This window comes from Salvelinus alpinus, chromosome 22 (genome assembly GCF_045679555.1).
Source record: "Salvelinus alpinus chromosome 22, SLU_Salpinus.1, whole genome shotgun sequence".
Classification (NCBI taxonomy): Eukaryota; Metazoa; Chordata; class Actinopteri; order Salmoniformes; family Salmonidae; genus Salvelinus; species Salvelinus alpinus.
In genome coordinates this window covers 25,333,126-25,346,271 of record NC_092107.1, presented here as the reverse complement: position 1 = coordinate 25,346,271, position 13,146 = coordinate 25,333,126, and positions in this window count along the sequence as shown.

Genomic DNA, 13,146 nt, shown 5'->3' with positions numbered 1-13,146 from the left:
CGACGACCAGGTGTCCACATACTTTTGGTCATGTAATGTACCATGTAAGCATTTGTATCTGTCATATGTGAATGTTGCTGTTTATATCTGTATCTTTATCTTGTCGAACAACTGAAGGTCCTTCTGGAAAAATTAAGTAATTTAATTCAATACTAGAGTGCAACCATGTCCAAACATGCCGAGAAGCAGGGGATAGAGGTACTGGAAAGCGACTCCTCATTCTTACGTGTCACCTGTTTAAATTATGTGCAAACATTTGCGTGGGTAATTAACAGTCTAATATGTACAGGTAATGTTTGATTAATCAACATTGTCTATAGTGTGAGTTAAGTCAACACCGCTGGAACAAACAAGAGAACCTTAAACCAGAGAAAGGTCAGAGGATCAATAATCCATTTAAGATGCTTGCATGGATTCTGCTCTCAACTCTGCTTGTAATCAAGAGGGGAGATTTATTTATCTATTCCTTACATTTAATCCAGATTCCCTGGTAAAGAAAAGCCCAAAGTTCTACGGCAGTTGATTTTCAGTGCCCTGGCAAGGCCAAGGGATAGTTTGAAATCAAATAAAAATGTTTTTATGGGTATCTATACTTTACTTTACTATTTATATTTTTGACAACTTTTACTTTACCACATTCCTGAAGAAAATAATGTACTTTTTACTCCATACATTTTCTCTGACACCCAAAAGAACTCGTTACATTTCGAATGCTTAGCAGGACAGGAAAATGGTCCAATTCACGCACTTATCAAGAGAACATCCCTGGTCATCCCTACAGCCTCTGATCTGGCAGACTCACTAAACACATGCTTAGTTTGTAAATAATGTCTGAGTGTTGGAGTGTGCCCCTGGCTATCCGTACATTTTAAAATCAAGAAGATCGTGCCGTCTGGTTTGGTTAATATAAGGAATGTGAAGTGATGTATAACTTTACTTTGACTTTTGATACTAAAGTATATTTTAGCAATTACATTTACTCTTGATACTTTCAGTAAGTATATTTAAAACCAAATACTTTTATACTTTTATTCAAGTAGTATTTTACTGGGTGACTTTTACTTTTACTTGAGTATTTTTCTATTAAGGTATCTTTACTTTCACTAAAGTATGACAATTGGGTACTTTTCCACCACTGTGAATAACGATAATGAGTTAAAATAACATATATATATACAGGGAGGAGCAGTACCTAGTCAATGTGCAGTGGTGCGAGATAAATGATGTAGCAATGTAGGCCTACATACTGTATAAAACATCTTTACACACACACACACACTTTATTGCACTAACTATCCTGCCTGACTCTGCACACACATTGATGCCACACACACACACATAACACGCGCACACATGCACACTGACGTCAAACACACACACACACACAAACACACACACACACACACACACACCACATACGCTGCTGCTACTGTCTATTCGCAGGTTGAGAGCTTCAAGTTCCTTGGCGTCCACATTAACAACAAACTAACATGGTCCAAACACACCAAGGCAGTCGTGAAGAGAGCATGACAAAACCTATTCCCCCTCAGGAGACAGAAACATTTTGGCATGGGTCCTCAGATCTTCAAAATATTTTACAGTTTCACCATCGAGAGCATCCTGACGGGTTGCATCACTGCCTGGTATGGCAACTTCTCGGCCTCCGACCGCAAGGCACTACAGAGGGTAGTGCGTACGGCCCAGTACATCACCGGGCCAAGCTTCCTGCCATCCAGGACCTCTATACCAGGCGGTGTCAGAGGAAGGCCCTAAAAATTGTCAAAGACTCCAGCCATCCTACTCATAGACTTTCTCTTTGCTACTGCATGGCAAGCGGGACCAGAGCGCCACGTCTAAGTCCAAGAGGCTTCTAAACAGCCCCCAAGCCATAAGAGTCCTGAACAGCTAATCAAATGTCTACCCAGACTATTTGCACTCCACCCCCCCACACACACTGCTACTACTCTCTGTTAATATCTATGCATAGCCACTTTAAAAACCCTACCTGCATGTAGATAATTATCTCAATTACCTTGACACCGGTGCCCGCGCACATTGACACACTGACTTTGTATCAAAAACGCCTGAAAATAGCCCCGCTATTGTTATTTACTGCTGCTCTTTAATTACTTTTTTCTTTTATCTCTTATTCTTATCCGTATTTTTTAAAACTGCACTGTTGGTTAGGGGCTCGTAAGTAAGCATTTCACCCTAAGGTCTACTACACCTGTTGTATTCGGCGCATGTGACAAATGAAATTTGATTTGATATTGTCAACGACTCCAGTCACCCAAGTCAAAGACTCCAGTCATAGACTGTTCTCTCTGCTACTGCACGGCAAGCGATACCGGAGCGCCACGTCTAGGACCAAAAGGCTCCTTAACAGTTTCTACCCCCGTTCCGCTAGCGGAACCCCTCGCCAACAGCCAATAAAATTGCAGGTCGCCAAATACAAATCAACAGAAATCTCATAAATCAAATTTCTAAAACATACAAGTATTAGGCACCATTTTAAAGATACCATTCTCGTTAATCCAGCCACAGTGTCTGATTTCAAAAATGCTTTACAGTGAAAGCTCCACAAACGATTATGTTAGGTCACCACCAACTCACAGAAAAACCCAGCCATTTTTCCCGCCAAAGAGAGGAGTCACAAAAAGCACAAATAGAGATAAAATTAATCACTAACCTTTGATGATCTTCATCAGATGACACTCATAAGACTTCATGTTACACAATACATGTATGTTTTGTTCGGTAAAGTTCATATTTATACCCAAAAATCTTATTTTACATTGGCATGTTAGATTCAGTAGTTCCAAAACATGCAGTGATATTGCATGCAGTGATACTCATAATAAATGTTGATGAAAATACAGCTATTATACATTAAACTTTAGATATACTTCTCCTTAATGCAACCGCTGTGTCAGATTTCAAAAAAACTTTACGGAAAAAGCATAATCTGATAACGGCGCTCAGATCCCAAACCAGCCAGAGAAATTCCGCCATGTTGGGTAGTCAACTTTATTCATAAATAGCATTAGAAATATTCACTTTGATGATCTTCATCAGAATGCCCTCCCAGGAATCGCAGTTCCACAATAAATGCTTGTTTTGTTCGATAATGTCCATAATTTATGTCCATTTATGTCCAATAGCTTCTTTTATTAGGGCGTTTGGTAAACAATCCAAAAGCGCGATCTGGTCCATTCGGATGAAACGTTCAAAAAGTTATATTACAGGTCGAAGAAACTTGTCAAACTAAGTATAGAATCAATCTTTAGGATGTTTTTATCATAAAAGTTCAATAATGTTCCAACTGGAGAATTCCATTGTCTGTAGAAATGCACTGGAACGAGAGCAACCTCTCAAGTGAAAGCACGTGACTGAGAACGAGGCTATAGGCAGACCCCTTAGTAAAACAGCTCCCATCCGGCCACCCTTCACATGAGAAGCCTGAAACCACGTTCTAAAGATGGTTGACATCTAGTAGAAGCCTTAGGAAGTGAAAAATAACCCATATCCCACTGTGTATTCAATAGGGGTGAGTTCAAAAACTACAAAACTCAGATTTCCCACTTCCTGTTTGGAATTTTTCTCAGGTTTTTGCCTGCCATATGAGTTCTGTTATACTCACAGACATCATTTAAACAGTTTTAGAAACGTCAGAGTGTTTTATATCCAATACTAATGAGAATATGCATATATTAGCATCTGGGAGTGAGTAGGAGGCAGTTCACTCTGGGCATGCTATTCATCCAAAAGTGAAAATGCTGCCCCCTATCCCAAACAATTAATTGCTGAACAATTAATCAAATGGCCAGTGGACTATTTACATTGACGCCCCCCTCCCCCTTTGTTTTCACACTGCTGCTACTCACTGTTTATTATCTACCCTCTTTATATAGCCTTGTTATTGTTATGTCATTTTCTTGTGTTACTTTTTGATTGTATTTTTTTTACTTTAGTTTATTAGTAGATATTTTCTGTGCTCTATTTCTTGAACTGCATTGTTGGTTCAGGGCTTATAAGTAAGCATGTCATGGTTGGGTCTACACCTGTTGTATTCAGTGCACTTGACAAATAACATTTGATTTGATTTAATAGCAGCAGGGTATGTTTGTGTGGCGTCAGTGTGCATGTGTGCACATGTTATGTGTATGTGGGCGTATGTAGTGAGTGTGTGGGTAGAGTCCAGTGTTTATGCATAGAGTCAGTGCAAGAGAGTTATTATAAAAAAGGGTCAGGGCGAGTGCGGGGAGCGGGCACAGGACGTACCGGACTGGGGAGGCGCACTGGAGGCCTGATGCGTGGGGCCGGTACAGGTTGCACCGGACTCGTGACACGCTCTTCAGGGCAAGTGCGAGGAGCAGGCACAGGATGTACCAGACTGTGGAGGCGCACTGAAGACCTGGTGCGTAGAACCGGCTCAACTTGTACCGGAACAATGACACACTTCGCACAGCGAGTGCGGGGAGCTAGCACAGGACGTACTGGGCTGTGGAGGCGCACTGGAGACCTGGTGCGTAGAACGGCATAACAAGTACCGGAACAATGACACACTTCGCACAGTGAGTGCGGGGAGCTAGCACGGGGAGCTAGTACAGGACGTACTGGGCTGTGGAGGCGTACATCAGGGCGAGTACGGGGAGCAGTCACAGGACTACCGGACTGGGGACATGTACTTCAGGGCGAGTACGGGGAGCAGGCACAGGACGTACCGGATTGGGGACACGTACTTCAGGGCGAGTGCGAGGAGGAGACACAGGACGTACCGGACTGGGGAGGCGCACTGGAGGCCAGATGCGTGAAACTGCTGCAGATGACACCGGACTGGTGTCACACTCCTCAGCACGCCCGCTCTCCAGCACTCTCATCGCCACCACCTCTCTCCGGAATCTTTCGTCGAGTTCCTCCTTAGACTCCCTGACTGTCTCTGGCTCATTCCCCGGCTCCGCCGACCACCCCGTGTGGCCCCCCCTCAAAAAAAACATTTTGGGCTGTCTTTTGGGCTTACTCTGTGGCCGCGAACCCCTGCGCCGTCGCTGTCCTCCCTTCTCTCCTTGCGTCTCCCGCCAGGGAAGGCGATCCTGTCCTGCCAGGATCTCCTCCCAAGTCCAGGATATTCTCTCCTCGATCTCCTCCAAAGACCAGGATGCCATCTCCTCCCGGGCACGCTGCTTGGTCCTGTTGTGGTGGGATCTTCTGTCACGGTTGTGTGTAGAGACGGACCAAGGCGCAGTGTGCTCTGAGTTCCACATCTTTATTTTTGTGAAACTTACAAAAACAAAAGGAAACAAACAACGAACCGTAACATAAGAGGTGCTACATGCACTAACTCAAAAACAAGATCCCACAAAAAAACAGTGGGGAAATGGCTGCTTAAATATGATCCCCAATCAGAGACAACGATAAACAGCTGCCTCTGATTGGGAACCATACCAGGCCAACATAGACATAAAACAACCTAGATAACCCACCCTAGTCACACCCTGACCTAACCAACATAGAGAATAAAAGGCTCTCTATGGTCAGGGCGTGACAGGGAGATATGTACTTTTCAACACTTTTGGAAGGCATAGCCTACCTCAAGCTGGTCACCCTCCGACTCAGAGCACAGAGAATCAGACTAATCCGAACTCACTGGTTCTGGATACCTTCTGGGGGGCTTGGACAGTCAATGATCCTAAAGTCATTTGGAGAGATAAATTGAGGAGAACTACCATTACTTGCTTTCTTAATAAATGTCAACCAAAGTTTAACATTCTTTGTCTATTGGGCTTCACTAAAGTGTAGGGCGTTAGTGCGTCAGTGCGATTGTCCAACTGCTCCAACTGGAGAAGATTGTTAGCTTCCACCGAGGTAACCCTAGGAAGACAAAGAGAAAAATATCAGTGTTAGGGAAACTAAAACTAGCTTCAGGTTACTTTGTGTGCAAATGAAAATAGTTATTATCTGAGATTATTATTTTTTTACTTAACAGATGGTGACCCCAGCTAGTAGCGAAACAGCAGTCTCTCCTTCCTTTCGGCCTTTTTCCAAACCAAGTAATTCACCTGGATGTCGTAGCACTTGGTCCCCTTCTTGATTCTGCTCCGGTAACTCTCTTACTGTTTTCTCCTGCCTTGTCAATGTTCAGTCTCACCTTGATTGATAACAGGAATAAATGCAATTTATATTTCATATTAGAAATACATTTCTTACATATCTCTTGGAGGGACAGAAAATACATTAACAGTGGACAATCATTTTTACCTGGTCAAAAACCTTCACATTCTCCTCAGTCCTTGCCTGAAGGCGTTCTGATCTGGTTCGACAACTTCCACCATATAAGGTGGGGTTTCAGGGATCTGAAAGTGTGTTATACAAAAATAGCAATAGACAAACAACAAAACTAAGTCAACAAAACATTTGAAATCCTACAGTTAATGCAATAATTGTATATACAATTGCACTGTTTACCTTAGTCAACAAGACATCAGTCAGGAAGTTAAAGCTTCGTCGCAAATGGGTCTTCCAAATGGACAATGACCCCAAGCATTCTTCCAGTTGTGGCAAAATGGCTTAAAGACAACAAAGTCAAGGTATTGGAGTGGCCATCACAAACCATGACCTCAGTCCTATAGAAAATGTGTGGGCAGAACTGACAAAGCATGTGCAAGCAAGGAGGCATAAAAACCTGACTCAGTTACACCAGCTCTGTCAAGAAAAATGGGCCAAAATTCACCCAACTTATTGTGGGAAGCTTGTGGAAGGCTACCCGAAACGTTTGACCCAAGTTAAACAATTTAAATGCAATGCTACCAAATACTAATTGAGTGTATTTAAACTTCTGACCCACTGGGAATGTGATGAAAGTAATAAATAATTCTCTCTACTATTATTCTGACATTTCACATTCTTAAAATAAAGTGGTGATCCTAACTGACCTAAGACTGGGAATTTTTACTAGGATTAAATGTCAGGAGTTGTGAAAAACTGAGTTTAAATGTGTTTGGCTTAGGTGTATGTAAACTTCCGACTTCAATTGTATAACATCCGTACATTTTTCCAGCGTTCATGATCTCAGTCACTCAAGATAACCGTGGGTGTTGAAGATGTCCATCATCGCCTTGGATGTGGCCTCGCCAGTCTATCCCTTGATGGGTATCATACAAAACAAAAATCTATTTTTGGTTTCAAGCACCCTTTTTAATGGGTTACAAAAGGGAATTTATAGTTGAGCAGGTACTCTTTCTTTACTGACCTTAATGGGTATTGCCTCCACCCACATGGTAAAGTGATCGGTCGCCATTGCCATTCCTGGACTTTGTGAATGGTCCGATGAGGTCCACCCCTAACATTTAAAATGTTAGAGAGATTACTTTATTCTTACCCATATCTGTGTCATACAGTATGCAGATTTACATATTTATACGGATACTGACACACATTCTATAATATTGAACTCTGCTGTGGTCAAATAAAGCAACCATTACAAAACAACTTATCAGGTACCGATCATGTGCCATGGTGAAACAACTTTGATGGGCTTCAACTCCAGGCGCCACAGTTTTCGCCCTCTCCAAACTTCTGGCAGGATACACAGGGTACTGACCTTTAAGCAAAAAGTGACAAATTGAAACATTACTTGAATTCATAATAATATCAGATATAATAGAAAGTGATTGATAAACAAAAGGTTATTTCACCTGCCCAGCTGTCCACCTCCTTGACAATTCCCCGTCAGAAGTGTAGGTTGATTTTGGCAATCATACTCTTCACTCCGAAATCACCCTCCTGTGTGGCTGGCCATCCTTCCCCTGTAGGTAAAAGTGGAGGCTGGTGACTTGAAAAATTGAGGAGGATGGGAGACCCACGGTATAGGCGCGGAACGCGCGGAGACCACAGTGTGTTTCAAAAATCATCAAAGACAAATTATTTTAACCTAAAGCATTTGATAAAGACATTTATAGTACAATATTATGGGGAAGGGGAATGAGAGGGCTACTTACACGGTGTTGGAAAGGGATCACAGCAGTGATTGAATGAGGGTATGTGGCATGAGTTGAGGTGTTCAGAGGCTTGACCAGTGCGGGACAGGATTTTACTGGGAAAATAAAAAACTAAAACACAAGACACAACACAGTTAGAAAAAAGAGCTAAGAATGAGTTAGTCTAAGCAAGGAGTAAAATATTTGATGTGTAATAATGTGATTGTGTATGTGATTGACTCTACATACAGTAATGAGAGAAAATGTATAGGGGTACTCACAGTGCTTGGAAGGGAAACATGCAATGTGCCAGTGGATGAGCGGGCACATGAGACGTTGTGGCTTCAGTTCATGTTAGGAGAAAGTTGACAAAGGTAGTGGAGTTGAGTAGTCATCACCTCCTTTTTTTAAATGTATTTTTATTTCACCTTTATTTAACCAGGTAGGCCAGTTGAGAACAAGTTCTCATTTACAACTGCGTCCTGGCCAAGATAAAGCAAAGCAGTGCGACAAAAACAGCAACACAGAGTTACACATAAACAAACATACCGTGAATAACACAATAGAAATATCTCTGCACATTGTGTGCAAATGTAGTAAGATTAGGTAGGTAAGTCAATAAATAGGCCATAGAGGCAAAATAATTACAATTTAGCATTAACACTGGAGTGAGATGTGCAGATGATGATTTGCAAGTAGAGATACTGTGGTGCTTAAGAGCAACAAAAAAATAACAATATGGGGATGAGGTAGTTGGGTGTGCTATTTACAGATGGGCAGTGTACAGGTACTGCCGGTAAGCTGCTCTGACAGCCGATGCTTAAAGTTGAAGAGGGAGATATAAGTCTCCAGCTTCAGTGATTTTTGCAATTCGTTCCAGTCATTGGCAGCAGAGAACTGGAAGGAAAGGCAGGCCAAACGAGGTGTTGGCTTTGGGAATGACAGTGAAATTTACCTGCTGGAGCGCGTGCTATGGGTGGGTGTTGCTATGGTGACCAGTGAGCTGAGATAAGGTGGTGCTTTACTGAGCAAAGACTTATAGATGACCTGGAGCCAGTGGGTTTGGCGACTAATATGTAGCGAGGGCCAGCCAATGAGAGCATACAGGTCGCAGTGGTGGGTAGTATATGGGGCTTTGGTGACAAAACGGATAGCACTGTGATAGACTACATCCTATTTGCTGAGTAGAGTGTTGGAGGTTATTTTGCAAATGACATTGCCGAAGTCAAGGATCGGTTGGATAGTCAGTTTTACAAGGGTATGTTTGGCAGCATGAGTGAAGGAGGCTTTGTTGCGAAATAGGAAGCCGATTCTAGATTTAATTTTGGATTGGAGACGCTTAATGTGAGTCTGGAAGGAGAATTTATAGTCTAACCAGACACCTAGGTATTTGTAGTTGTCCACATATTCTGAGTCAGAACCATCCAGAGTAGTGATGCTGGTCGGGAGGGTGGGTGCTGGCAGCAATCGATTGAAAAGCATGGATTTAGTTTCACTAGCATTTAAAAGCAGTTGGAGGCCACGTAAGGAGTGTTGTATGGCATTGAAGCTCATCTGGAGGTTTGTTAACACATTGTCCAAAGAAGGGCCAAATGTATACAGAATGGTGTCGTCTGCGTAGAGGTGGATCAGAGAATCACCAGCAGCAAGAGCGACATCATTCATATACACAGAGAAAAGAGTCGGCATGAGAATTAAACCCTGTGGCTCCCCCATAGAGACTGCCAGAGGTCCGGACCACAGGCCATCCGATTTGACACACTGAACTCTATCTGAGAAGTAGTTGGTGAACCGGGCGAGGCAGTCATTTGAGAAACCAAGGCTATTGAGTCTGCCGATAAGAATGCAGTGATTGACAGAGTCGAAAGCCTTGGCCAGGTCGATGAAGATGGCTGCACAGTACTGTCTTTTATTGATGGAGGTTATGTTATCGTTTAGGACCTTGACCTTGGCTGAGGTGCACCCATGACTAGCTTGGAAACCAGATTGCATGGTGGAGAAGGTAAGGTGGGATTTGAAATGGTCGGTGATCTGTTTGTTAACTTGGCTTTTGAAGATTTTAGAAAGGCAGGGCAGGATGGATATAGGGCTATAACAGTTTGGGTCTAGAGTGTCTCCCCCTACAAAGAGGGTGACCGCGGCAGCTTTCCAATCTTTGGGGATCTCAGACGATATGAAAGAGAGGTTAAACAGGCTAGTAATAGGGGTTGCAACAATTTTGGTGGATCATTTTAGAAAGAAAGGGTCCAGATTGTCTAGCCCAGCTGATTTGTAGGGATCCAGATTTTGCAGCTTTTTCAGAAATCAGCTGTCTGGATTTGGGTCAAGGAGAAGTGGGGGGGCTTGGGTAAGTTGCTGGGGGGGTGCAGAGTTGTTGGCTGGGGTAGGAGTAGCCAGGTGGAAAGCATGGCCAGCTGTAGAAAATTACTTATTGAAATGATCGATTATCGTAGATTTATCGGTGTTGACAGTGTTTCCTAGCCTCAGTGCAGTGGGCAGCTGGGAGGAGGTGCTATTATTCTCCATGGACTTCAGTGTCCCAAAACTTTTTGGAATTAGTGCTACATGATGCAAATTTCTGTTTGAAAAAGCTAGCCTTAGCTTTCCTAACTGACTGTGTATCTTGGTTCCTGACTTCCCTGAAAAGTTGCATATCGCGGGGGAAATTCGATGCTGATGCAGCATGCCACAGGATGTTTTTGTGCTGGTCAATGGCAGTCAAGTCTGTGGTGAACCAAGGGCTATATCTGTTCTTAGTTCAATTTTTTTTGAATGGGGCATGCTTATTTATGATGGTGAGGAAAGCACTTTTAAAGAGCAACCAGGCATCCTCTACTGACGGGATGAGGTCAATATCCTTCCAGGATACCCGGGCCAGGTTGATTAGAAAGGCCTGCTTGCTGAAGTGTTTAAGGGAGCGTTTGACAGTGTTGAGGGGTGGTCGGATGCAGGCAATGAGGCAGTGAGGCAGTGATCGCTGAGATCCTGTTTGAAGACAACAGAGGTGTATTTAGAGGGCAAGTTGGTCAGGATGATATCGACGAGTATGCCCATGGTTACGGATTTAGGGTTGTACCTTGTAGGTTCCTTGATCATTTGTGTGACATTGAGGGCATCTAGCTTAGATTGTAGGATGACGGGGGTGTTAAGCATATTCCACTTTAGGTCACCTAAGAGTACAAACTCTGAAGATAGTTCCTCTTAATCAGGGAACATGAGAGGACTTAGCTGTAAATACAAATAGTAGATACATTCCATTACAGCTGAGCCATTGTAGGATTGGACAACAAGTTTCTTGTTAAACTCAGACATCTCAAAATTCATGAAGTCAAACACAGACTGCGCATCTCGCCCACTTGACACATCAACGTAGCTCAAGAAACATTTCTGAATAAAGCCCTGATCATCCACAAACCTGACGATAACTGACAACTGCAAGCAGACTGGTGGCACCATAGATCGTAGAGTGGTTGGGCAATTTCTACCCCTTGGGGCCTGGAGTTTTTTCTTATATGTTAACCTAACTAGGAAAAATCTGGACCCTATAAGGTACGACAGTGATTAACCAGTTGTATTTGTTCAATAAATCAGCTACCTTATATTTGTTCATATAAATTATATTTAGACTAGATTAGGAGCGTGATTTTCTCTACCCAGACACATAGACAACAACTGATAGACAATAGAACTCACAGGGCTTGCTTTATGCATGTTTGCATCATGCAGGCCTATGTAACTGTAGGCCTTATGAAAGAAATATTCACATCTGCCATCACTATTATGTTGATTGATTAATTCCAAGTAATAATTTTGGATTTAAAACGTATAGGCAGCCTAGCCAGCCCAATTTGTAATACAATTTAAATTTGATCACATTCACATTTTCTCCTGACACACAAATGGACTATAAATACATAATGTTATCAATTAGTTTACCCCAACCAGATGGACAGGGCGTATAGGCTGTATGCAGCTGCACTTATTAGTAGCTTACTTAATTGATCAGATGGAAAAAAATAGTCTTGTTTTCATCCCATACAGCATGTCAGATTTCTAATGTTTAGGTGTTGCCTAGGCTGCTGCAACATTTATGTCATGAGTTTTTGCTTGTGTCTGTCCGGAGTGATTAGGTGTTATCATCTTTGCTAAATAAATACCGGAGGAAAGTGCAAAGCCTACTTGAGCGCACGTGAAAAAATGTGCTGCGTCAACCGCTCTCTTTAATCCCAACGTTTAATGGATGATGCGATGGAAGCTATCAAATCATTTGGAATTGTTTTCGACATCCCAGAAGAGATGTTCAGCATGTAAAGCATCGTAACGTGCAATTACAGGCGGCTTGATGATAGTCTCCCTGTTAATCAGCTATACATCTGATACCAGTTGGTATTGATGATAGTCTCCCTGTTAAACAGCTATACATCTGATACCGGTATTGAACGCTCTCACCTTTTCATCCTTCTTCATGAAACTGATCTCAGGCAGAGGTCGACCCTCACTTTTAAGTCACACCTTTTCCGTGTAACCCAGAGAATGAAAGGGGTTCTTCAACAAAAAGTCCACAACATCTTCGGCAGCATTGGCCATTCTACCATTCTGGTGGAGAACAATGCACACTGGCGCTAGGTACTGGAGTTAGCAAGGAAAAGTTAAATAAATTGCACTAACTGGACACAAAAATATAGTTCTAAACCCAAGAAAACAATGTGTAATATACCTCCATCTCCTGTAATTTGAAAAAACGAATTTGAATTGAATAATGTCCCAAAAATGCTCAACTATCACTCTTCACTCTTAATCTCTATCCAGCAATGTCACCAAGCTCCTCAACACATAAAACCCCCATAATGCTCTGTGGCACAAACCCAATACAACACACTAGGTTCGTTCTCTGATCCTACATCAATGATTGGATGGACAATATGTCAGTTCATACTGCAAAAGCTTTGATTGGTTGGAGGACGTCCTCCGGAAATGGTCATAATTACCATGTATATCTATGGAAGGGGGTGAGGTCTACCAGCCTCCTAGGTTTTGAATTGAAGTCAATGTAGCTAGAGGAGGATGGAAGCTAGCTGTCCTCCGGCTACACCATGGTTCTAGCCCAGACAGTGCTGTTGCATTTACTGTAGACCTTCATTGCAAAACAGTGTATTATTTTTGTCACATG